This window comes from Mandrillus leucophaeus, unplaced genomic scaffold, assembly GCF_000951045.1.
Source record: "Mandrillus leucophaeus isolate KB7577 unplaced genomic scaffold, Mleu.le_1.0 Scaffold1181, whole genome shotgun sequence".
NCBI classification, from domain to species: Eukaryota; Metazoa; Chordata; class Mammalia; order Primates; family Cercopithecidae; genus Mandrillus; species Mandrillus leucophaeus.
The window spans coordinates 66741-92154 of NW_012100110.1; the positions used below are offsets into that span (position 1 = coordinate 66741).

General features: G+C 44.6%; 1 pseudogene across 1 annotated transcript; it reads left to right on the forward strand.

Annotated features, from left to right (window-relative positions):
• Nucleotides 1-14335: 14335 nt before the first annotated feature.
• On the forward strand, nt 14336-24872 carry LOC105528512 (annotated as a pseudogene). The gene is made up of 3 exons (XR_001004365.1): nt 14336-14535; nt 17871-18050; nt 23274-24872. The product of XR_001004365.1 is annotated as a keratin, type II cytoskeletal 8 pseudogene (transcript).
• Nucleotides 24873-25414: the final 542 nt, after the last annotated feature.

Sequence of the window (25414 nt, forward strand, 5' to 3'; positions counted from 1 at the left end):
GTAACCCGACCTTTCTCTCTGGCTGCCCTTAACATTTTTTCCTTCATTTCAACTTTGGTGAATCTGACAATTATGTGTCTTGGAGTTGCCCTTCTTGAGGAGTATGTTTGTGGCATTCTCTGTATTTCCTGAATTTGAATGTTGGCCTGCTTTGCTAGGTTGGGGAAGTTCTCCTGGATACTATCCTGAAGAGTGTTTTCCAACTTGGTTCCATTCTCCCCCTCACTTTCAGGTATACCAATCAGATGTAGATTTGGTCTTTTCACATAGTCCTATATTTCTTGGAGGCTTTGTCTGTCTCTTTTTACTCTTTTTTCTCTAAACTTCTCTTCTCACTTCATTTCATTCATTTGATCCTCAATCACTGATACCCTTTCTTCCAGTTGATCGAATCGGCTACTGAAGCTTGTGCATTCGTCACGTATTTCTCTTGCTATGGTTTTCAGCTCCATCAGGTCATTTAAGGACTTCTCTACACTGGTTATTCTAATTAGCCATTGGTCTAATCTTTTTTCAAGGTTTTTAGCTTCTTTTAGATGGATTCGAACTTCCTCCTTTAGCTCAGAGAAGTTTGATCATCTGAAGCCTTCTTCTCTCAACTTGTCAAAGTCATTCTCCGTCCAGCTTTGTTTCATCGCTGGTGAGGAGCTGCGTTCCTTTGGAGGGGGAGAGGTGCTCTGATTTTTAGAATTTTCAGCTTTTCTGCCCTGTTTTCCCCCCATCTTTGTGGCTTTATCTACCTTTGGTCTTTGATGATGGCAACATACAGATGGGATTTTGGTGTGGATGTCCTTTCTGTTTGTTAGTTTTTCTTCTAACAGTCAGGACCCTCAGCTGCAGGTCTGTTGGAGTTTGCTGGAGGTCCATTCCAGACTCTGTTTGCCTGGGTATCAGCAGCGGAGGCTGCAGAACAGCAAATATTGCTGAACAGCAAATGTTGCTGCCTCTCTGGAAGCTTCGTCTCAGAGGACCCAGCCGTGTGAGGTGTCAATCTTCCCCTACTAGGGGGTGCCTCCCAGTTAGGCTACTTGGGGGTCAGGGACCCACTTGAGGAGGCAGTCTGTCTGTTCTCAGATCTCAAACTCCATACTGGAAGAACCACTACTCTTTTCAAAGCTGTCAGACAGGGACATTTAAATCTGCAGTTTCTGCCGCTATGACCTGCCCCCAGAGGTGGCATCTACAGAGGCAGGCAGGCCTCCTTGAGCTGCTGTGGGCTTCACCCAGTTTGAGCTTCCCGGCTGCTTCATTTACCTACTCAAGTCTCTGCAATGGCGGGCGCCCCTCCCCCAGCCTCGCTGCCACCTTGCAGTTTGATCTCAGACTGCTGTGCCAGCAATGAGCGAGGCTCCGTGGGTGAGGGACCTTCTGAGCCAGGTGTGGGATATAATCTCCTGGTGTGCCGTTTGCTAAGACCGTTGGAAAAGCGCAGTATTAGGGTGGGAGTGACCCGATTTTCCTGGTGCCATCTGTCACAGCTTCCCTTGGCTAGGAAAGGGAATTCCATGACCCCTTGCACTTCCTGGGTGAGGCAATGCCTTGCCCTGCTTCAGCTCTCGCTCGGCGGGCTGCACCCACTGTCCTGCACCCACTGTCAGACATGCCACAGTGAGATGAACCCGGTACCTCAGTTGGAAATGCAGAAATCACCTGTCTTCTGTGTCGCTCACGCTGGGAGCTGTAGACTGGAGCTGTTCCTATTAGGCCATCTTGGAACTGCCCTGTTTTTATTTTTCTGAATCAAGCTAGTGAGTATTTGATCTGTTGGTGTCTTTTAAAAATACAGATTTTTACTCATGGACATAAAGATGGCAACAATAGAACTACAGGAGGAAGGGGTCAAGGGTTGAAAAACCAACTATTGGGTACCGTGCTCAGTACCTGGGTGACAGGATCAATCATAGCCCAAACCTCAGCATTATGCATTATACCCAGGTAGCAAACATGCACATGCACCCTTTGAATCTAAAACAGAAGTTGAAATTATTTTAAGAAAGAGCCAAATGGAAATTCCTGAACTGAAAAATACAAAATATACTTTTTAAAAAGAAAAATGCCTTATATAGTAGTTTAAAAAACCCAGATTTTGAATTTATTTATGCTTTATACTCTTTTATTCTATTCCTTATTTTTCATTTTTATCTTTATCAATTCATTCCTCAAACTTTTTTACTATTTTGTTTTCCCTTTTTTTAGTTTCTTAAGATAAATACTTACTCATTTTAAGTCTTCTTTTTTCTTTTTTTTAAAAGAAGACGTTTTCCAGATGTGAGGGTGACCTGGCTGTGACATCTGTTGCCCCACTGATGGCCAGGATTGTTCGGCTGATCTGGCTGGCTATGCAGGTGTCCCCTTCCTTCCTCACTGTTCCGTGTGCCTTCCTCTGGAAGCCGCATCGTTGGTCGAAGAGGATGACCATCCCCAATAGAGGAGGGCTGGTCTTCAATCAAGGGCATATGAGTAGCTGCACTCCCCTGATAGAACCTCCAAACAAGCTCTGAAAAAATGAAGACATTTTCTAATATCAACTAATAATGTGGAGAGAGTACTGGAGTTAAATCATCATTTTGCAAAAATCATAATAAAACTGGTTCAGGCAAGAATCATCAATGGATATTAAATGTAGTGAGAAGTATGTATAGACAGCACTTTGATCAGTGATCAAAATTAATGCCACCAACGAAGGACAGAAAAACAACATGTGCCTCCAGGTATAATACACTCAGGAGTATCTTTTATGTAGTACTTGGACTGAGAATGTGAAACCTAATCTTGAGGGACCATGAGACAGACTCCAACTTCTGACTGATTTTTATAAATACTTCAGTGCTCAAAAGGCAAATGTGTTTTTTTATATCTGTAGAACTGTAAATTTTCTATGTATTAATGTGAGTTGTTGATGTATGTGTATATATATACACACACACATATATATATGTGTGTATATATATTTATTCTGAGACAGTCTCGCTCTGTCACCCAGACTGGAGTGCAGTGGCGTGATCTCGGCTCACTGCAACCTCTGCCTCCCAGGTTCAAGCAATTCTCCCGCCTTGGCCTCCTGAGTAGCTAGGATTACAGGTGCACAAACTGCATCCAGAAAATTTTTGTATTTTTAGTAGATTCGGGGCTTCACCATGTTGGTCAGGCTGGTCTCAAACTCCTGACCTCATGATCACCCTCCTTTGCCTCTCAAAGTGCTGGGATTAAAGGCATGAGCCACCGTGCCCGGCCTGATGTATATTGTTAATTGTGGTTATGTCATATGGGTCCTTGCCTTTCTTGTTATATTTTGTTTACTCTTAGGTCTATCACCTTCTGAAAAGAGCACATTAAAATCTCCCATGGGAGTTGTATTTTTAAAATCAAATTCTCCTTGTATTTCTATGAGTTTTTGCCTTATATTTAGCTGTGACTTTTTAGGGGGAAGAAAGTTTCATGACTTTTCATTTTCTTTATCCTTTGTAATGTTTCGATCTTAAATGCATTTTATGTGATATATTATTGCAACTTTTCTTTCATCTTGTTTGAATTTGCTTGGAATCCCTTTATTTTAACTCTTTTCTGATCTTTTAAAGTGTATTTCTTATTTTTTAATTCAATATATTGTACTTCAATAAAGGAATTCAGACCATCTGCATTTAGGATAGTAAGTATCCTTCCATGTAATTTTATGTTTCTCTGTATTTTACTTTGTTATTATTTCCTTTTTTCCCTTAATTAATTAATTTGCTAGCTTGAGTAAATTGTCATTTAATCCTTTCTTTTTTCCTCTTGCTAATTTTGAAGTATTTCTCTGCTTTTCAATTCTGCAAGTGGTTACTTTTTTCCCCAAGAATCATCATTGAACATATATTATCTCTTATGTCTGATTATGACAGCAATTATCAACTTGCTCCCAACAAATTGTTTATTTACCTATCCCTCTCTACTAAGAGCAAAATGAAAGGAAACCATTAGAAATGCTTTATTTCTTTACTCTTAAACTTTCTCTTAATTTTCTTTTCCAGGTCTTGCTCAAATAGTTTAAAACATTTAGTTTAGGCTATTGTATTAGCCAGGGTTGTCCAGAGATACAGAACCAAGAGAATCTAGGAAATGGAATTTATTAGCGGAATTGGCTCACATGATCACAGAAGTAGAGAAGTCTCCCAATAGGCTGTCTACAAGTTGGAGAACTAGAGAGGCACGTAGCCTGACTCAGTCCAATTCCAGAAGCCTTAGAACCAGGGAAGCACCCAGTGTGGGGAACCAAGGAGGCTACTGGTTCAAGTCCCAGGGTCCCAAAGCCAAAGAACCTGGAGTCTAATGCCCGAGGGCAAGAGGAGAAAGATGTTTGCTCCAGCTCCAGAAGGGAGGTTGTGGGGGACAGAGAGAGAGAGAGAAAGAGAAAGTCCTCCTTCTTCCATCTTCTTGTTACAACTGGGCCCACAGGGCGGGTCTTCCTTTCAGTGACTCACATGCCCAAAACACCCCCACAGACACCCCCAGAAACAACGCCCTACCAGCAGCCATCCAGGCATCCTTTAATCCAATCACATTGATACCTAAAATTAACCATCACAGCTATTACTAGGGTTAGCTTTTACTTTTTCCCTATTCTAAAACCTCTTATTTAAAACTTTAAATAAAAATCCCCATTTATATTATTCATATATGCATAAATGTATGCATATATATAACATAATATATATGTTATATATATGTAATATTAGGAACATTTAACAGCCAGTATGTACAGGAACCCATCTATCAGATCAGAATAAATGCCCGCTGTGACTAAGCATTCTTGTCAGTGCCGCTTCCCAGTGTTTTGCTTAATCTACTTAATCTTCCTTCTTGAATGGTTTTTTTGGTTAGTGTACTTTCTCAAGTATGTTCCTCAGCAAGGGTAGATGGGTGACACACACTAAGAATCCTTGTATATCTGCAAATATTTTTATTTTTCCACGTAGGTGTTCTTCTAGCTTGCTGTATTGCAATTGGAAAGTTGGGCGCTCATCTGTTTCTGTTTCTGTTTTCTTTTTAACTAATTTCTTCTTCCTGTTGATTGTCAGGGAAAAAACAGTGATTAAACAGTGGCGAAATTGGAATTTGGGACTTTTCGAAAAATTAGGCTATGTCAAGGTTTCTAGTTCTCTCTTTAGTTAGTCCATTCTGGGACTAAAAAAGCTCTCTTAATATTGAAATTAATCTTTCTTCAGATAAAAAATCCTTTGTTATTTGTTTAGTTTTTGTGATAATTTCATCTGTTTCCTTCTCTTCTTCTGAAATGCTTGTTACTTGCAACTTAGGTCTTCAAGTGTTTTGCATCTTCTCCCTTCACGATTTTCGTCTTTTTACATTTGTCGCTCTGTTGTACAGGCTACTAAGTCCGTTTTCAGAAATGACTATCTTCTATTTCAGCTTATGTATTAAAAGTTTCGATGAGAATGTTGTATCATTTGTACCTAAAAAATGCTTTTTATTTTATTTATTTATTTACTTACTGATTTTTGAGACAGAGTCTTGCTCTGTTGGCCAGGCTGGAGTGCAGTGGCATGGCTCGCTGTAACCTCCACCTCCCAGGCTCAAGTGACCCTCCCACCTCAGCCTCCCCAGTAACTGCGACTACAGGCATGAGCCACCATGCCAGTTAAATTTTGTATTTTTAGTAGAGACGGGGTTTCACCATGTTGGCCAGGCTAGTCTTGAACTCCTGGCCTTAAGTGATCCGGCCTCCTCGGCCTCCCAAAGCATTGGGATTACAGGCCACTGCACCCAGCCTAGAAAGTGATTTTTATTCTTCAGTTGGATCTCCTCGAGAGCTTCTCTTAGATTGCTGTTTAATATTCTCACCTGAGTCTTCTGACATCGTGCTCCAGTGGGTCCCCTGCTTGTTGAACTCTGCTGTGTCTCCTTTGTTCTGGTTATTGAGTGTTGGCTGAAAGAGATGTTCTTTTCCTTAACCTGCTCATGATTTTGTCAGGTCAACTGTTGGGTAAAATCACTGGGATCTTTCCAGTGCCTATGGGGCCTAGGCAATTCTAGCCTTAAGGAACAGTGGTGAGCAAAACGGCCATGGTCACTCTGCTTCTGAGCAGAGGGAGCAAGCTTCTGCCCACAGGTCCAAGGAGCAGCTTCTTGTCACATCAGGGACTAAGAGTAGTTACCTTACTCCTGTTCCTCTGTAGGTTCTCTGAGGCCAGAAGAGTCTGGCTGGCCCTCCCAGAACCACACATGAGGGGCCTCCTCCAGGGGCACAAGCTGTCCACTACTTGGACAGATATTATTTTTTAGGATTTAAGAGAGTCATTGAAACTTCAAGCATCAACTCAAAGGAAAACGGAAGGAGGGAGAAAGGAGTAAAAGAAAGCCACCAAAAGTACTGCTTGACTAGGGAAGACTATAGATGCTATGTCTCTCTCTCTGTCTCTCTCTCTGTCTCTCTCTCTCTCTGTGTGTGTGTGTGTGTGTGTGTGTGTGTGTGTGTGTGTGTGGTGTCTGTAGCAGCTATAGTGGTGTATCTAAGTCATACAACAGTTCTGATGTGACCCCAGCTAATTCCAGCCTTCCATTAACTGAAACCATTTGCTCCTTGACTGGTTGGGTCTTTAGGTTCTGAGATCAATACTTTCACAAGACAGCTAGTTAGCCCACATTCAGAAGCTCAAGAGCTTCATCAGGTCCTGCACCAGACAAACTGACTTCTGCTGTGAATTGGCATCGAGCCTATCCCTCCTTCTATTCTGCCAGGATTGGCTTTGTTTTCCTCTTCATATCACTTGGGGTTCAGTCCAAGAAGCAGAACCACTTGGTGAGATAGACATAGTAAGGGGTTGGCTATAGACATTTCACCTTATATAATTGCGGGGACTGGTCTATGCAAGGCTGTTATTTCTGTGTCTGGTGCTGAGGCCTGAAATCAGCATCAGATACAGAAGTGGGGAAGAAATGATGGACAGGAAGTGGGGAACTGAGGATAAACTGGATGGGCTGGAACTCAGGGAATGGGGTGGAATCCACACTGATGTCTCACTTCGCCCAAGACTCCAACTTTGATGAGGGGGATGATTTACAGAAATTGTGCGTTTTCTCATGGAGCAAAAGCAAAATGCTGAACTGGCCCAGGGATCAGGGGAGCTAAAATGAGACCATTTGCAGGAGCTGGTGGGCTTGGGGGAAGCTGCAGGTCCCAATGCTGGCCCATACCACCCAGAAGATATGTGACAATGTCTGTGAGGGCTTGTGCCCTGTCCTGGCCTCTGAGCATAACAAGAATGTAGCTGCTGCTGCCTTTCTTTGTTCTGAATCTCTTGCAAAATGTACTTGTGGCCAAAGTTGACCTGGCATGACCCAGAGAAGGGAATTCTAAGAAACACAACTCCAGCTTCACTAAATTGACATTGTAACGCCCCCACATCCTGTGAGGCTGCAGTCTTGTCATTTACTCTGAACTGTGGGCTACTTGATGGCCTTGTAGCTCACCTGTCTTCTTACTTTGTCCCAGTGCCTGTCCAGGTCAAGGGAAGCACCTTCTCTGTGTGTACCAGACATTCCCAGCTTGGCCCTCCCAGAACTTCGCCCCACCCCTTCATGGTCTGGATTTCAGAAACCAGATCTAACTCCAGCTGAAAGTCGAAGGAGTTTATGGAATAATCTATGTGGATGTGGGCATCCTAGAACGAGGCTTTCCTCTTCTGTTCTGAATTCATGGGGAGCTTTAGGAAGCTGAAGCTGTGTGTGAGAAGGCTTTTCAGAGATACTGTGGAGTTCAAGGCTCGGGAATCCATACTTGGGAGAATGAAGTTAATATGGATGCTGCATTCACCTGGTCCAGGAAATCCTGCTTTCCTCTCAACCCCATCCTGGAGGTGTAGTACTGGACATTCCTGGTGTTTTGGCAGGCCAGACATTACAGACAGCCTGGTCCAAACCTTTCTTTTTCTTCCAGAGGCATTGAGAAAGCAGCCTTATTAGGAGCAATGGCTGGAAGTAGACTGCCTACCTTTACATCAGGGCCTGACCTTGTACTAGGGTATGTGACCTTGGGCACATTACTTGCCCTCTCTATCCTTGATTTCTTCATACGTAAAATAGGGGAAAGCAGTAGTACCTACCTTGGACTGTTACGTCTATTAACTGACGAGTAGACTAAGTGTCTGGCACCTAATAAATGCTCAATAAAATGTATTATTATATATAGACAGTTTCCCCATAACCAGAGCCCTCTAACTCAAGGAAGCAGGCCGTGGGGACTTCCTCCAGTTCTGGGTGGTTCTTCATCACAACTATCCCTCAAACTCATAGCTGGCTGTTGGTCACCTCTTTCCAACCTGTTCACCATTCTGCCTTGCACTGGAGTTAGCTGCTGGCTTATCTGCCTTCTCACTAAGCTGGCTGTATTAGGGTTCTCTAGAGGGACAGAACTAATAGGATATATATAATCCTATTAATACTTAATAAACTCCCCTATATATATGGGCGATCCCGTGATCACAAGGTCCCAAAACAGGCCGTGTGCAAGTTGAGGAGCAAGGAGAGATCCAATCCAAGTCCCAAAACTGTAGAACTTGGAGTCCCATGTTTAAGGGCAGGAAGTATCCAGCATGGGAGAAAGATGTAGGCTGGGAGGCTAGGCCAGTCTAGCTTTTTCACGTTTTTCTACCTGCTTTATATTCTAGCTGTGCTGGCAGCTGATTAGATGATGCCCACCCAGATTAAGGGTGGGTCTGCCTTTCCCAGCCCACTGACTCAGATGTTAATCTCCTTTGGCAACACCCTCACAGACATACCCAGGCTTAATACTTTGCATCCTTCAAGCCAATCATGTTGACACTCAGTGTTAACCATCACACTGGGGTTTCACTTAGCATCACTAGGAGCTGGGTCTACTTCATCCATTCCCAGCACACAGCCTGGCAGACACTAGGCCTGCAGAAAAGCTCTGGGGGGAACCAACATCTTCAATTTCCAGAACTTCTGATTTGCGAAGACTTGTAGGTAGTCTAAGCCAATTGCCCACTCAATTTTAGGAATTCCTCTTTTAGACCATTTTGCAGATAGTCTTCTAGTCTCTGCTTACATACTTCCAGTTATGGGAGACTCACTATTACTCAGGGCAGCCCATTCTCTTTTTTTTTTAAACCACCCTAATTTTAGAGCTTTCTAATTTTAGTCAACAGGATTAATTTTTTCACCATTTGCATCAAGTTTTGGCTGGAGACTGCAAAATCATGCAGAGAGAGAGTTGGTAAATAAGAATTATTCTGGGTTTATGGATGACGTTATGAAATAGTAAAAAGGGTGACGGAGCACACAGCATAACTTTTATAAGCTTTGCTCAACTAGTCAGAAACAGGTCCTCGGAAATGTCTATTCATTTCTGCTTCCAGTGTTTATTGGGAACATTCTTATATGGTTGTTATTTACAAAGCCAGACAGAAGTTTATAGAGAGTTTGAAGGTAGAAGTTTATAGAAGGCTTGATGTATTTGTCTGCATGCCAGTCTCCTAAAAGTCCTCATTCTGGTCCACAGTTTTGGGGAGTGCAGTAGTTGGAATTCTTAGCGTGCATCTGAAAGTCCCCGAAAGGAAGGGGTTAGGCTTTCCATTTTCTAAGAGATAGTTTTGCTGCCTTCTGGAAGGGATGATCAGATCTTAGGATAGGTGCCTCCCAATAACCCATAATGCTATTGGGAGTTTAGCCAGAACATTAGCCCCCTTGGATTAATTCAGAATTCATTCAAATAGTCATTCCCTAATGCCTACTCTATACAAGAATTTCCCTCAAGGTACTCACAACTGATTGGAGGTGAACAAAGATATGATCATGACTCTGGTCCCAGCCAGAAAGTTCTTAGAGCCTCCTTATCCAAGCAATCTGTAGTGGGGTGAGGCGTTCCAGGAAACTTCAGAGAACTCCTCCTCTAAACCCTTTTTCAACAGCAAGTAGGTGAGATTTGGGGGAGACTATTGTGTAGTAGAAAAAACACCTGAAAGGAGAATCTGGTTCCCTGAGGTCCACTTGCTGCTACCTCAGTGTTCTTTTGTAAAGTGAAGAATCTCTAACATGCGTGTTGGCTCTAACATGCTGAACATTTGCAACTAAAAAGCAGTCACAATCCCTGACCCCCCATTGCATAGAGCTTCATGGTTTCCACCCTGCTGTCATTTGAATCTAATCCTCATGGTCCCCTGAGAGGCAGATGGGATGAGGACTATGATTTCCATTCTATGGATAAAGAAACTGAGGCTCAGCATGTGTCCAAGGTCGCATGGCAGGGGAATGGCTGAGCCTGGAGTTCAGGTTTTTCCCCACCCACTGCGATTGTTGTGGGGCCTTCAGGCTCTGACAATCCATAATTATATAGTCAGCCTTAAAACGGCAAAACATTGAAGGGGGTGGCGGGAAGGTGACTATTAAGATGGTGAGTGTAGCTTTTATGTGGAAGATACATCAGTATAAAAGCATTTGTATGGAAGGAAAGGAGGAATGTGGGCTCAGACCGTCTCTGGGATAGTGATCTTTTGTCAGTTTATTAAATTCAGATTTATTGCTGACTTTCTGACCAAAAGCATAGCTGTTAGCAGTCTATAATGAAGCAGAAATATGAATTTTCAGTGAATCTGAGAAAAAAAATAAGAGAAGAAACATTAATGACCTGTCGTTTGGAATAAATCTTAGTGGTCACATAAACTAGGAAGACAGGAATTTATATTGTCCCTTAACACTTGAATGACTAATGTGGCTAGAGTGGAGAGCCACAGAAATTACTTCTCTTAAAAAGCCAGCACCTGTTTGCAGGCTTTTGGAACTGTTTGATGAATTCAGGGAAGGTTGCCTTGATGTCCCCCAGTCAGGCTCTTGGTAGACAACACCAAACTTGAGACAGAGGTGGTGTTTCAGCCCTGTCCTAAGACCCTTAACTTGGCTGGTCTCAGAGGCTGTCAAGGTTCCTGAGTTGGTCGGGGAGGACCCTCAAGAGGCTAGAGAAGATCTTCTGAGAGACATTGATGAGCAGGGCAAGGGCAGCCAGAAAGGGTCTCAGATGGCGTTAGGGTGGATGTCCATCTGAACAGGTCCCTGATCCCACCACACACTGGGATCCTGGATTCCGTAGCATCAGAATTACTATGTTACAGCCAGAACAGCTCCCCAGAGATTTGTTAGTTTGACACCTCCATTTTTTCAGATGAGAAGACAGATTCACAGCATGAAAATAACTAGCTCAAACATACAGGATAAGAGAGTGGCAGGTGCAGAAGGAGAGCTCACACATCCAGACTCCTGGGCATCACACAGCCCCTATTTATGGGACAATGGTCCTTCCTTACTCGAGTGTAAGTGAGTACAACCCTGCATCCCATTGCTATCCAACAGATATGCCATGTTTAGTGCTGGGGATGTACGATCCCCAACCCAAACAATCCCACTAAGATACTTCCTGTAAAAATCATTACCCATTCTAAAAACCTCTCTTACTGGCATAGCGTGTTACCATCTACACCATGTTTTCATGTATGGGATTCTTGCTAAATGGGTAGATTTTAGCTGCTCTTGACACACACACACACACACAAATGGGTAATGATGTGAGATGATGGGTATGATAGTTTGCTTCATGTTCTCTTTATGTGATCCTCACAACCATACTGGAAAGGCACACAGAATGGCTACTTTTATTCTTTTTGTAGAAAAGATGAAGAAACTGAGGTTCAAGGAGTAAGAATTTCCTGAAGAACCCATGTGTCTTTCAGTGAAATTCTGAATGTATTGTAATGAAGTACGGTTAGTGGGTTAAGTTAATGGATTAGTCAACACCATTGCTGGGCACCATTAAGAACACAGAAAACCCTCAGCTTTGACCCTGTATCCCCAGCTCTCACGCTGAGACACTGCTGTCTATTAGAGAAAGAAGAGGTCATCAAACCCCCTGACCTCTGCTGGAATGGCCTGGGACTATCTTTGCCTCCCAGAGCCCACAGAGCCAATTCCTGGAGGTTTAAGTTAATGAAAGCCAGCTTTTTCTATAAACAGTTCACCTAAAATGCGATCTCTTTTTGAGGGTTTCCAGATCTGATTGGGGTGTCCTATTTTTTTCTGTTATTTAAAAACACACTGTAAGTATTTAAAAACCCATTCATCCAAGAGAAAACTTCTGGCTAAATTTTATGCTTTTATTCATTTATCAAATTTACAGCATTTTATGAAAGGGCTTTATCTATGTAGGTGTCTTTTCTATCAAAAGGTATAAAACTACCCTTTCCTCAAAATGATATGTATGTGGCAATAAATACCTGCATTAAAAATGGGAATTCCAGCCAAGTGTTATGCATGAATACACCTGATCCTGTCTTTGTAATTATGGATGATATGTATTGATGCTGGGGATTATTTATCTCATGCTCCATAATTGGCTATTAATTTATGAATATGAGAGCTATATTCCAGGTAACCCAGAATGAAATGCTGCAGATTTGATTTATTGTGACCTGATAATGGGTGTTAGGGGTTATCCAAGTGACACACAGAGAACACAGAGGACACGGGAAGAAGCTGGAGTGTTGGAAACGTTTTAACTTTGGCAAATACCAGATGTGTGAAAGGGTTTTAGGGGCCTGAGATTTAAGCCCATTTAGAGATTAAAATACCTTAATAATGACGACTTTAGCAGTCATTTCATTGATTCATTAATTCCTCCATTTATTATTTTTATTTTCTTTTTGAGACAGGGCCTTGCTTTGTCACCAAGGCTGGAATGCTCAATCACAGCTTACTGCAGCTTCGACCTCCAGGGCTTAAGTGATCCTCCTGCCACAGTCTCCTGAGTAGCTAAGACTACAGGCATGCACCATCACGCCTGGCTGATTTTTGTATTTTTAGTAGAGATGGGGTTTCCCCATGTTGCCCAGGCTCACTCCCCCATTTCAAACATATTATAGAGCACCCACTGTGTGCCAGGCACTGGGCTTGGCTCTGGGACAAAAATCATGAGCATAAACAGATATGTTCCTTGACATCCTAGAGCCTATTCTCTTGTGAGGAAGGCACACCTTAAGATCACCACACGTGATCTTCTCCCTTTTCTTTTTATTTATAGAACGCTGATATTGTTTGGGTTGACAAGATGCCCAACTAAACAACTACATTTCCCAGATTCCCTTGCAGTTGAGGGTAGCCATATGACACGTACTGGTCAGAGAGATGTAACTGGAAACCTGCTGGTTATTTTGGGGACTTTGCTTTCCTGATAGGGTGACTGCCTCTTCCATCTTGTTGCTTCCTTTTTTCCCCCTTTCCTTAGAGAATATGAGTATGCAGCTAGAAGTGAGCGGTTATCTTGCAACTATGAGGTGGCAATCTAGAATTGTTATGTGAGAAAAAATAAGCACCTACAGATGTGGTTAAACACATGGTAACTGTATCTTTTTTACATACAACCCATGCAGTTCCTACTGTTACACTCATATGTCTTGGGTGTGAGATTATGAGGCCAGAATTCTCTGAAGGGATGGTAGGAGCCTGGAAAGGGTGATTCCAGCAGTGGCCAACTGCTAGGACTTGAGAAATGTGTCTGCAAGGGCTAAATAAGGTCTAGTCTCCCATGTTTCAAGGGCTACCCCAAGGTACACAGCATGTTAGAGTGATTTGTAAATACTCTTATCTACCACCGGATTGCATTGTGGAGTGGACACTGCCCACTTCACAAGGTTGTCACTTAGGAGGTAGAGATGGAAGAGTGTGAGTGGAAATCTCTTGTACAAAGGAAGGTGCTGTACAGAGGCCAATTACTTTTCTTTTCATACAAAATAGTCTGAAATTAAAGACAGACAGGAAACATAATATGTATGTACATATCATATTATATATAATGACAGCCTAAGGAAAGGTGGATGTTTTCCTTTTAATTTAGAGATGGGGCCTCACTCTGTCGCCCAGGCTGGAGCGCAGAGGCACAATCACAGCTCACTACAGCCTTAAACTCCTGGGCTCAAGTGATCCTCCCTCCTCAGCCTCCCAAATAGCTGGGACTACAGGGTGCAAAACTGCCTCCTGAAGGATGATGCAGAAGGCCCTGGTTACAAAGGGCTGCGTAAAAAGGGCACATAGATGGCGTGCCCAGCATAGCAAAGTCCTGACAGTAGGAAAATGCTGGGAACCCGCGTAGGAAAGAACCAAGCCAGGACCCAAGGACTTGCATAGTTTACAGAATGGATTGGAAACTAGGAAATGACCAATGGCAGGGTATAAGGGGTGTGTGTGCGTGTTTATGTTGAGGGTGATGTGGGGGGAGAGAAAAGCACCGGGTATAATTTTCTCCAACAGCCAGCTAAGCTGAAGGGATGTAGCGCCTATGCTTGAATTTTTCAAAGCAGTATTTGTAAGGCTTCAGGGTCCAGAGCTAGAAGTGACTCTGCAGCACAAGGCTGGAAGAAATCCAGGCTCAGGACCGCCTTCCCTTTCCTTCCCAGAGCCGCCCACCGACTGTTTGACAGGCACAAACTGGAGTTCTTTCCACACGGCGTGGCAGGGCCACGAAGAAGCCGCTCCTGGGTAATTAAACAATTAGCTCCTTGCACTCTTCCTGCAGGAACAAATCCGGGCCCCCATGGCATCTGTCCCCTCCTGTTCCTCCAGCTGGCCTCCTTGCCACGCGCACACCCTCTCCGGAACCAGGCCCGGCTGCCTGCGCCCCCCTCCCTTCCACTTCCGCCACCAGAAGGGGTGCAGGGAGGCCGGGCGGGAGGGGAGGGCCCAAGGCTCACGGGGGCTGGGTGACTGCCGCCCCAGCACGCGTGCCCCTGAACTTGTCTTCAAAGTTCTCCTACGGGGTTGGCAGCCCCCTCTTGAAAGCTGCTTCGTAGCCGAGGCAGCATATGGACTGTTGACAGAGCAGCTGCTGGGGAAGAAGACGCTGAAAGGAAGCCTCGAGGGATAAACAGGAGAAACCCATGTCACCACGTGGCACTCCAGGCGCGCGTCAATGCACCAGTTCGTTCACTCTCATCTCCTTCCGGGGGCGAGGAAAGTGGTTTTGGACTGCTGTGCTCGATTGTCTGCTCTTAAAATAATGAACATCATTATCATCCTAATGAGAATGAGTATGACAATGATAGCTAACAGTTCTCGAGCACTTATAAGTGCCAACCAGTTCTCTAAATGATTTCAGGTGCGTTATTCCATGTGCTCCTTCAAACCGCCCTCTGAAGAAAGAACTGTTATTGTTCCCATTTTGTAGATGAAAAAACCAAGTCTAGAGAGCTTAAGGATTTTATGCTAGTCACACGGCTAGTAAGTGACCCAAGTCTCGCGCCAAAGCCTTCACTCTTAATCATTGTTGTAATTTCCTATTACAAGCATTTTGAGTGTCAGACCACTGTAGTAGGACGGATAATTAAGATGCGTGGTGTCGTGTGATTTACAAAGCAATGGCTGCGTTCATTCTCTCATCTGACCTCCAGAGAGCAGGGACAGGTGAGAGTCATCTCTGTACTCCCAGCCTCTAGAACTGGGTCTGGCACAGAAGCATACAGTGAATTAGAGGAATAATACATGAATAAATCAATCAATCAACCCTGGGAAGTGCTTTCACATTCATTTTGCAGGTGAGAAAACAGGCTCTTCAGAGAGTTTTGCCTGAAACCACATAATAATAAACTTGGTTGAGAGGAGATTTGAACTCTGATCGTCAGACCACAGGTCCTGTCCTCCCTCTTTCCTACCTGGAATGTAGCAGGTTAAATGGGGGAGAAGCCTGGGTTGAGGTGGGACAGGGAAAGAACATAAAGCCATGAGTGTGGTTTATTTCAGAGTTGCTTGCGGATAACTTAATAAATCCCCAGGGTAGAGAGCTTGAAGAGTATTGTTTCAAATGACATCTAGATTGAGCAAAAAGATGTTAATTTTTTTTCCTGTCCCGAGCCCTGTCTGCAACCTGATCCCCAGTGGCCCCAGGAAGCTGTGGGTCTGTCAAATGCCGTTTCCCCAGGTGGATCAGTGATCCCAGTTGGGGATCTGGACCTTCCAGACGTGAAGGCAGAAGCGAAGAGCCCATTCATCACATTGAAAGCTGATACCTGACAGAGATTCAATCCCATCTTGATGCTGGAAACTTGGAGAGAAATGGAGTGGTTTAATTTTCTCAGGTACCAGAGAAAAAACTTCCCGAATATCAAAGGTAGAACCAGAAACTGCATGAATGACTCTACTAGAAAGCTCCACTTCAGGGCGTGGCAAATCAGGGCCTGGCTATTGGCAGTCTCTTATTTCCAGAACATGATTCTAGAAGATTCTTCAAATGCGTGTTGCACACAAATATGTCAAGCATGAATTTACTATGCTATTTGGCACGGGGAAAATACTATATCCAAACTCTGCCTCCTTTTAAGTGGAGAATGGGCTGGAAACCTGGAGGAGGTCAGGTTCCTAAGGATGGGCTTTGCTAAGCAGAGGAATATGGGGAGGATGCAGACTGGATTAACCAAGAGAAAGCTAAATCGTTAACATTTTGTGGCGTTGAACTTAAGATTTCTGAGTCCTTTAGAGTTCATGGACATAAGGACAAGAACAGAAGCCTGCTACATCTGAATCGCAAGCTTTGTAAAAGTCCACTGAGACCAGAGGCACTTCTACTCCAACTCTTGTCTAATCGGTGAGGTACAAGGGTATCCTTAATGGAATTCTCATATGTAAAGAAAGGAACCAGATTCCTGGGCCCTTCTGACTACCCATGATTTCTCCCCAACCTCATCTGAAATGCTTTTGCCCCTGGGTGTTTGCTTATGCTGTTCCTGGTGCCTGGAATACATATTCCTCTTTTCCGCTCACCAAACCTTTGTTTATGCTTAGAAGCATACATCGAGTCACACCCCTTTTATGTGTGTGTGAAGCCTTCCTTGGACACTCCCAGCTGAGCTGGTTACATTCTGCTTGGGATTCCCACTTTGCACATTCTTCTGCTTGTCACGTGCTATTGTCTTCGTTTTGTTAGTTTGGTTTAGGAGTCTGTTTCCCTCAGGCGGAAAGGAGGACAGGCTTCCTTCCTATTCCCTTCCAGAGGTCCAAGGGCCAGGTAGATTCTGGTGCTTGTTAGCAGCTCCTTTTTGAAAGAACAAGAAGGTATGATGTCTAACCTGTTGACAATGCCAGGATGGTTTTACTTTGTGTTATTCATTTTGAGCCAATTTCCAAGGGGACTTTGAGGGACTGATGGGGAACAACTTGGAGGACTCCTGAGATGCAGACTCCTGGAACTTTCCCTGTCCCTGAGCTGTGATTCAATTGAAAATGTGCACTTAGAAAGATATCTTCCCAAGTCAAACCTGTGTCCCAGGGAAAGGAAGGGCCAGGTGGAGACGGCAGATCTCATCCCCAAAGACCTCAAAGAGCCCTTTGGCTCCATGATTGCTCCCTCTTCAGTCCTTCCAAGCCCTGTTGATGTTATAATCCCTGTTATTCAAATTGCACCAGAGGAATCCATGCCAGCCCATTCTGGCTTCTTAGTCATTTCACTCATCAGCCCAGGATCCAGGGTTAATCATTCAGCTTCAGGTTTCTTCACTTGTGGATAACAAAGTTGCTAACTTCATAGGATGGTTAGAAGAATTAAATGAGAAGTTATTTATTTATCCATGTATTTATTTACACAATTTAAATGGCAGTATAACTAACATAGACTCAAGGGCATGAATCTTAACTATAAGCTCAATGATTTTTTTTACATACATGTGCAGCTGCTAACCACCACCCAGATCAAGATAGACAGTTAAATGAGATTTTAAAAGCTGACAGAAGCTTATAAACTGTAAAGCGCTGAAGAAATGTTGGTTTTGAGTATTACCAGGAGGTGGAGCCTCTTTCCCATTAAATTCCTCTCCTATAACTTCTAGGTTTCTAGAAATCGTTAGCACCAGTTGCAACACCCTAGCAAATAATTGCTGGTGCCAGGACCTTGATACCCCAGCCATGCAGAGTGGAGACGTAGACCCATCCATTGCTGTTAATCTCCACATTATCAGCATGACTTCTCTGGGTCTTGTTAACCCCTGCACCCTCCCCTTCAGGCAGCAGTATGTCCTCACAAAACAGGGCCATTGACAACACAGTTGTGCAATTTCAATTCAGTACAATTTGATTCAAAAAGATGTGCCTTTTATGCTGGCCCTGGACAGAGAAGGGGAGAAGAAACTTTCTCGGCTGGGCCCTCCAAGCTGGGGCTTGAAGACTATGAGGCTGTGGCCAGTTTAGTACATACCTGGGCCCTTCAAGCTGGGGCTTGAAGACTATGAGGCTGTGGCCAGTTTAGTACATACCTGTGAAGTGAAGGCCACAGAGGTTGGAGCTGTGACTGTCACCCTTCTCTCCCATGGGACTCTCTACCAGAGGGTTTCCAGACCCTCTCTCCAGTGCTGTCTACTCCTCTGGGCTTTAGCCAGCTTCTCCACTTTACCTGCTAGATTTCTCCCCTGGCTACTCTATGGCCCTCAGAACTTAGTGATTTGCTAAGAAACCCATCTTTTCTCTTCCACCTGGCTTCCTCCTCCTGGCTTCCCTCTTTCTCCATTCTGGCATCACTAACTCCCAATCATCCACTCTAAGCCACATCCGAGGGTCAATTTTACACAGGCTATGGTTCTTCCTTCTGTACTTTCTCTCTCATTATCTCCACTGTTGCCTTGAAAAGCCCCCATTCTGCCAGAGCCTCCTAACTGACTTTCTGCCAAAGCTGGAGTCCATTCCCTCCCTCACTTCCCTAACAAATGTTACCCATCCTTCCAGACCAAGGAAAATGCCTCTGCCTCCCGGAAGTACTCCTCGATTCCTTCAGTTACATGTTATTTACCTTTTCTGGTTGTTGACTACAGTCAGCCTTTCTCACACTTTCTAAGTTTCTCGCTCTGTCTCTCTGTCTCTGGTGTTAGTGCAGTATTTGGCTCTGGGCATTGGTGAATGAATGGATGAGTACTGCATTTATGGCTAGACAACATAAGTAAAGGCAAAGCCATTGAGCTATTAATCATACTTTCAGGGACCCAAGCCTCTTTTAAAAGGCCAGAATATGCTAATTCAAGTGGAGGCTTTGAGAATCTTCCTTTATCCTCTCCATCCCTGACCCTTGAGCCTAACAGAAAAGGGCAGACACCTGACACCTCACACTGCTCAGTGCATGGAAATGTTGAATCTAGAGAAACTTTGTGATAATTACCTACCTACTTGAAAGTACAAACTATGTAATTTGCCTTTAAGTGATCTTAAATTATTATAAATAATGAAGTATGCTCAGAATACTCAAGTACTGGTACATCAAATTGAAAACAATTAAAATTAAGATGGATTTATTAGTATTGTGACTATTATTGATTAAAATGGTAATGATAAATAAGGAGAAATGTTAAGTACAACAGGGAATTGGTAATATTTCTTCAAAGTAATCATTTTGCTGTGACTACCCAATTATTAGTACATTTAATGTGTTATTCAGTGCAATTAATTACCCACTTTGCTTCTGGGAAGGCACTAGGAAAAATTTGCTTTCTGCCTGGAGTGGAAAAGCCACTGCTTCTGGAGTGATGTGCGATGAAGACCACGCTCTTTGCGGATGTGGCTCCTAGCAGTTCTAATAGAAGCTGCACATGCCCTTGGGGAAGAAGAGACACAACAGATATAGCAGGTTCTCAGTCTCACAGTCACTTGCTTTTGTAACCATGGGAGGTGCTGGTAAGCGGGCTGGAGGATGGAGTCAGGAAACCTGGCTTGAGTCTTGGCTGGGTCAACTAGTTGTGTGACCTGAGTTTAGCTGCTGCACCTTCCAATGGTTCATTTTCCTCCTCTGTAGAATGGGAATAATACAGTCTTCCTGTGGAGATCTCTATGTAAAGGGGACCTGTCAGCGGGGCAGATGTGCTGGGCTATAGTGATTACATGTCAAGAGCCTTAGGTCTTCCCCCAGTCTCACTCTGACTTGGAGATTTGCTTCTGGGTCCTGTAAACCATTGCTGGGAGTCACCTCTGGCAGTGTGCCATAGGTCTGTGACATCTAAATGCAAGGTGAACGTGGAAGGTTGCATACCTACCCTCTACCCCCACTGTCAGAGACATTTGAACCAGAGCAACTCCATCTTGAACAGGGGCTGGGTAAAATAAGGCTGAGACCTACTGGGCTGCATTCCCAGGAGGTTAGGCATTCTTAGTCACAAGATGAGATAGAAGGTCAGCAGAAGATACAGGTCACAAGACTTTGCTGATAAAATAGGTTGAAGTAAAGAAGCTGGCCAAAACCCACCAAAACCAAGATGGCGATGAAAGTGACCTCTGGTCATCCTCACTCCTCATTATACACTAATTACAATGTATTAGCATGCTAAAAGACACTCCCACCAGTGCCATGACAGTTTACAAATGCCATGGCAATGTCAGGAAGTTACCCTGTATGGTCTAAAAGGGGAAGAACCCTCAGATCCGGGAATCGCCCACACCTTTCCTGGAAAACTCATGAATAATCCACCCTTTATTTAGCATATAATCAAGAAATAACGATAAGTATAATCAGTCGAACAGCCCACACCCCTGCTCTGCCTATGGAGTAGCCATTCTTTTATTCCTTTACTTTTTTTAAACTTGCTTTCACTTTACTTTTTAAACTTGCCCCAAATTTTTTCTTGTGTGAGGTCCAAGAACCCTCTGTTGGGGTCTGGATCAGGACCCCTCTCCAGTAACACCACTCCGTCCTACATCCCCGATCCAGGTGATAGTCTCCACTAGCCTTCTCTTCTCTCTTTGCTGGGAAGATGTTAAATGGGACAAATGATGAGCTAATAATTGCTGGACACTTTTACAAAGCTCTTGTCTATTTGTTTTCTTATTGTCTGTACAACCATTCTACTAGGTCAAGGAGGTTTTATTAACCTCATTTATAAACAAGGACACTAGGGTTTAGACAATAGGGTCTAGAGAGGAAAAGTGACTCTCCCAAGGTCACAGATCTAAGAAGTGGTCACTTGTGTACTTGAACTTGAACCCTCTGACCCCAGGAACCAGGCTCCCTGCCCCTTTAGCTTTCTTATATTATTGCCACATTTCCTTATCCTCAGAGTCCTCCAGCTCCCAACTCTCCCCTATGCCAAGGTTCACTGTATTGTTTCATAAAGCTAATTGCTAGTTTTTACATAAAGGCTTTATTTTCTGAGCTCTAAATTGCCCAAATTAGATTTTATTAAGCTCACACGTATGATTTTCCTTGTTTTTATTAAAATTAAGTTCACTCACTTGCCATTTGCAAGGGAGTTTGAAATTAGATTGCTTGGTATCCACGGAAACACAGAGAGAATCTTCTATGTGATCAGACTTTTACCCACAGAATAGAAAAAAAAAAGGCAGCTGGTAATTAGGTGCGTAATTCATAGGCAAGCTCCTGAGCTCGGAGGCCAGGATCCTCTGCTTTGTGACTGAGCCATTACGACAGCTCTTCAGGCGCTTCCCTGTGCTGGGGAGGAGCAGGAAGGATGGGGGTGTGGGAGGAGCTGGTGTCAGTCCTAGCTCTGTCCCTCCCTCATTCTGTAATTTTGGGAAAGGCATGTCTCTTATTCTGGGCCTCTGTTTTCCCATCTGTAAAATGTGGAATTAAGGAAGTTAGGCATGGCAAAAAGATTTTATCCCACATTTTACTTCTGATTCCTGGTAGCGAATGGCTGTAACACTGTGATGGGAAGGCTTTTCAGGTCATACCTGAACTCAGCAGAAAATTGCATCTTGATTGACTCACTCATTCAGCAACTACTAATTGAGCAACTGCTGAGTACCAGGGACTCTTCCAGGCACTGGGGAATAGGTGAACAACTTAGAAGAGGCTCAGTTCTCAGGATACAACAACCATAAAAACAGACAGCTAAATAAATTAAATTTAAAAATGATCATAACAGAAGACAACTCAGGGAAGGTGATGCTACCTTAGATTTGTGGGGATCAGCAGGAGGTGATATTTGAGTTGAGACTTGAGAGGACAAGAACAACTCAGTCATGAGGAAATCTGGCTGCAGCCAATGTGTGCATCACAAGGTGGGATGGAACTTGGCATGCACAAGGAACAGAGACAAAGCCAGCGTGGCAGTTGAGGGTGAGATGATCTCAGATGGACTCAGTGTGGGAGACTGCGGCTAGATGGTGATTGATTTGTTATGTCTGCCATTGGCAAGGAAGCGGGGAGCCTCACTGGTGTGTGCTCCCTGTTTGTAATCCCTGGACCAAATGATCTCAGTGGTGACATTCCAGGATCGGCAAGGGCCCCTTTCTAGTATAGGGGTGTGGCTTCCAGAAGAAAGCTGTGGTTGTGTTACTTCCAACAGGGTGAGTAGGGAGGGAAGAGTCCCTTAGGAAAGGGGTTGTCATTTGAACTGGGCTTTGAAGGATGCTCATTTCCATACAAAAGGGTGACATGTCCTTCTCCCTGGTACCTATTTTACCCTGAAGAATCTGGGATGCTTCTTCAGCAATTTAGGCAAGGTGTAGCCTGGCATGGATAAGGAAGACTATGTTGGCTGTTAGCCAGGTAACATAGACGGGACACTTCAGTTTTTCTGAGCCATAGTTCCTTCATCTTTAAAATGAGACAGCAATAACATTTATCCCTCAGAGTTTTGTGAGAATTAAGTAATAAATTGGCACAAAAACCTTTATGAAATATGATACCAGCATTTTAATATTTATAATTTATATATGAAACAGCTTTAATACAAGATTGACAATATTAAATACTATTAGTAAGATTTAAAACTTTTTGTTATTATTAGGATGACTCTTGATGCTCATCCCTCAGAAGAACTTCATGATTTTTCTTGAGTGTAAATTGTCACAGCTTTTATGGAAAACAATGAACAGTGTGCATCAATGGCCTAAAAAATATTTGTTTCTTTATGCCCAGGAATTCTACTTCTTAGAATTTAACAAAAATAAATAAGTGGACTTCTGCTTCTGGCTATGGTTGAGCAGGCTGTAGCAGCCTAATGCTCCTGCTAAGAGCTAGAAACACTGAACAAAATACAAAAGAAAAGTTGTGTGTATTCACACAATGGAATAATATACAGCAATGAAAATGAATTATTGCTACAAGAAAAACATCACGGATGAATCTTACAAACAATGTTGAGCAAAGGAACCAGATGCAAAATCTAGGCCAGGCACGGTGGCTCACACCTGTAAACCCAGCATTTTGGAAGGCCAAGGTGGGAGGATTGCTTGAGACCCGGAGTTCAAGACCAGCCTGGGTAACATAGTGAGACCCCATCTCATTAAAAAAGCCCCATCTCCACTCCTTCTGGAATCTCCACCTGGCTCAGCCCACCTGCCTCGACTCCTGCCTCCACCACGTCCATCAGAGTGACCCAGAAATCCTACAAGGTGTCCACCTTTGGCCCCCCGGCCTTCAGCAGCCACTCTTACATGAGTGGGCCTGATGTCTACCTCAGCTCCTTGAGTTTCTCCTGAGTGGGCAGCAGCAACCTTCGGGGTGGCCTGGGTGGAGGCTATGGTGGGGCCAGTGGCATGAGAGGCATCACTGCTGTCATAGTCAACCAGAGCCTGCTGAGCCTTCTTAACCTGGAGGTGGACCCCAACATTCAGGCTGTGTGCACTGAGGAGAAGGAGCAGATCAAGACCCTCAACAACAAGTTTGCCTCCTTCATCTAGAGGGTAAGGTTCCTGGAGCAGCAGAACAAGATGCTGGAGGCCAAGTGGAGCCTCCTGCAGCAGCAGAAGACGACTCAGAGCAACATGGACAACAAGTTCGAGAGCGACGTCAACAACCTTAGGCAGCAGCTAGAGACTCTGGGCCAGGAGGAGTTGAAGCTGGAGGCGGAGCTTGGCAACATGCAGGGGCTGGTGGAGGACTTCAAGAACAAGTAGGAGGATGGGATCAGTAAGCATACAGAGATGGAGAATGAATTTGTCCTCATCAAGAAGGAGGTTGATGAAGCTTACATGAACAAGGTACAGGTGAGTCTCTCCTGGAAGGGCTGACTGACGAGATCAACTTCCTCAGGCAGCTGTATGAAGAGGAGATCCGGGAGCTGCAGTCCCAGATCTCCAACGTGTCTGTGGTGCTGTCCATGGACAACAGCGGCTCTCTGGACGTGGACAGCATCATCGCTGAGGTCAAGGCGCAGTACGAGGAGATTGCCAACCGCAGCTGGGCTGAGACTGAGAGCATGTACCAGATCAAGTATGAGGAGCTGCAGACCCTGGCTGGGAAGCACGGGGATGATCTGCGGCGCAGGAAGACTGAGATCTCCGAGATGAACCGGAACATCAGCCAGCTCCAGGCTGAGATTGAGGGCCTCAAAAAGGCCAGAGGGCTTTCCTGGAGGCTGCCATCGCAGATGCTAAGCAGCGCCCTTAAGGATGCCAACGCCAAGTTGTCCGAGCTGGAGGCCGCCCTGCAGCGGGCTAAGCAGGATGTGGCGCTGCAGGTGCATAAGTACCAGGAGCTAATGAATGTCAAGCTGGCCCTGGACGTAGAGATCGCCACCTACAGGAAGCTGCTGGAGGGCGAGGAGAGACGGCTGGAGTCTGGAATACAGAACGTGAGTGTCCATATGAAGACCGCCAGTGGCTATGCTGGTGGGCTGAGCACGGCCTATGGCGGCCTCACAAGCTCCAGCCTCAGCTACGGCCTGGGCTCCAGCTTTGGCTCTGGCGCGGGTTCCAGCTGCTTCAGCCGCACCAGCTCCACCGGGGCCGTGGTTGTGAAGAAGATTGAGAACAGTGATGGGAAGCCGGAGTCCCAGTCCTCTGACATCCTGCCCAAGTGAACAACTGCGGCAGCCCCTCCCAGTCTGCCTCTTCTGGCTGCCCCAGAGCCCGGGAGGGAAGCTGCTGTCCAGGGGAGCACAGGGTACAGGAGACCCTTACCCCAGGCCAGTCATATTGGACTTAACATAACTGCTCTCTTAATTACAGAAAGACCTGGGAGAGGCTTTGTAATCACGAAGTGTAAGAGCCTGATTGCTTATGCCCCCAAGCAAGCTGCCTTCCTCTTCCCTCAAGGATCCGAATAGGGATGAGGGGATGCTTTCCAAATTTTCTAGTATGAGTTTTTACCGCTGTTATAATCAGAAAAAAATATTAAATAACGTTCTTTATCTCTATGAGTCATATAATGTTAGTGTGCTGTGCCTGCAAGTCACCTGGGGGCCTTGTCAAAATGCAGGCTCTGGTTCTGTATGACTGGGGGCCTGGGGTTCTGCATTTCAAACATCCCAGGGGATGCTGCTGCTGCTGCCGGTGCAGACGGTGCTTTGAAGAGGGTCGGTACAGGCTGTGACCCCCTCCCTGCTATTACCCTCCCTCCCCCCATGTTTCACACATCTTCACAGTTCACTGGACATTTCGTGCAATGATTATTAAGTAAGAGGAGTTTCAAGGAGGTTGAAATCTATACATG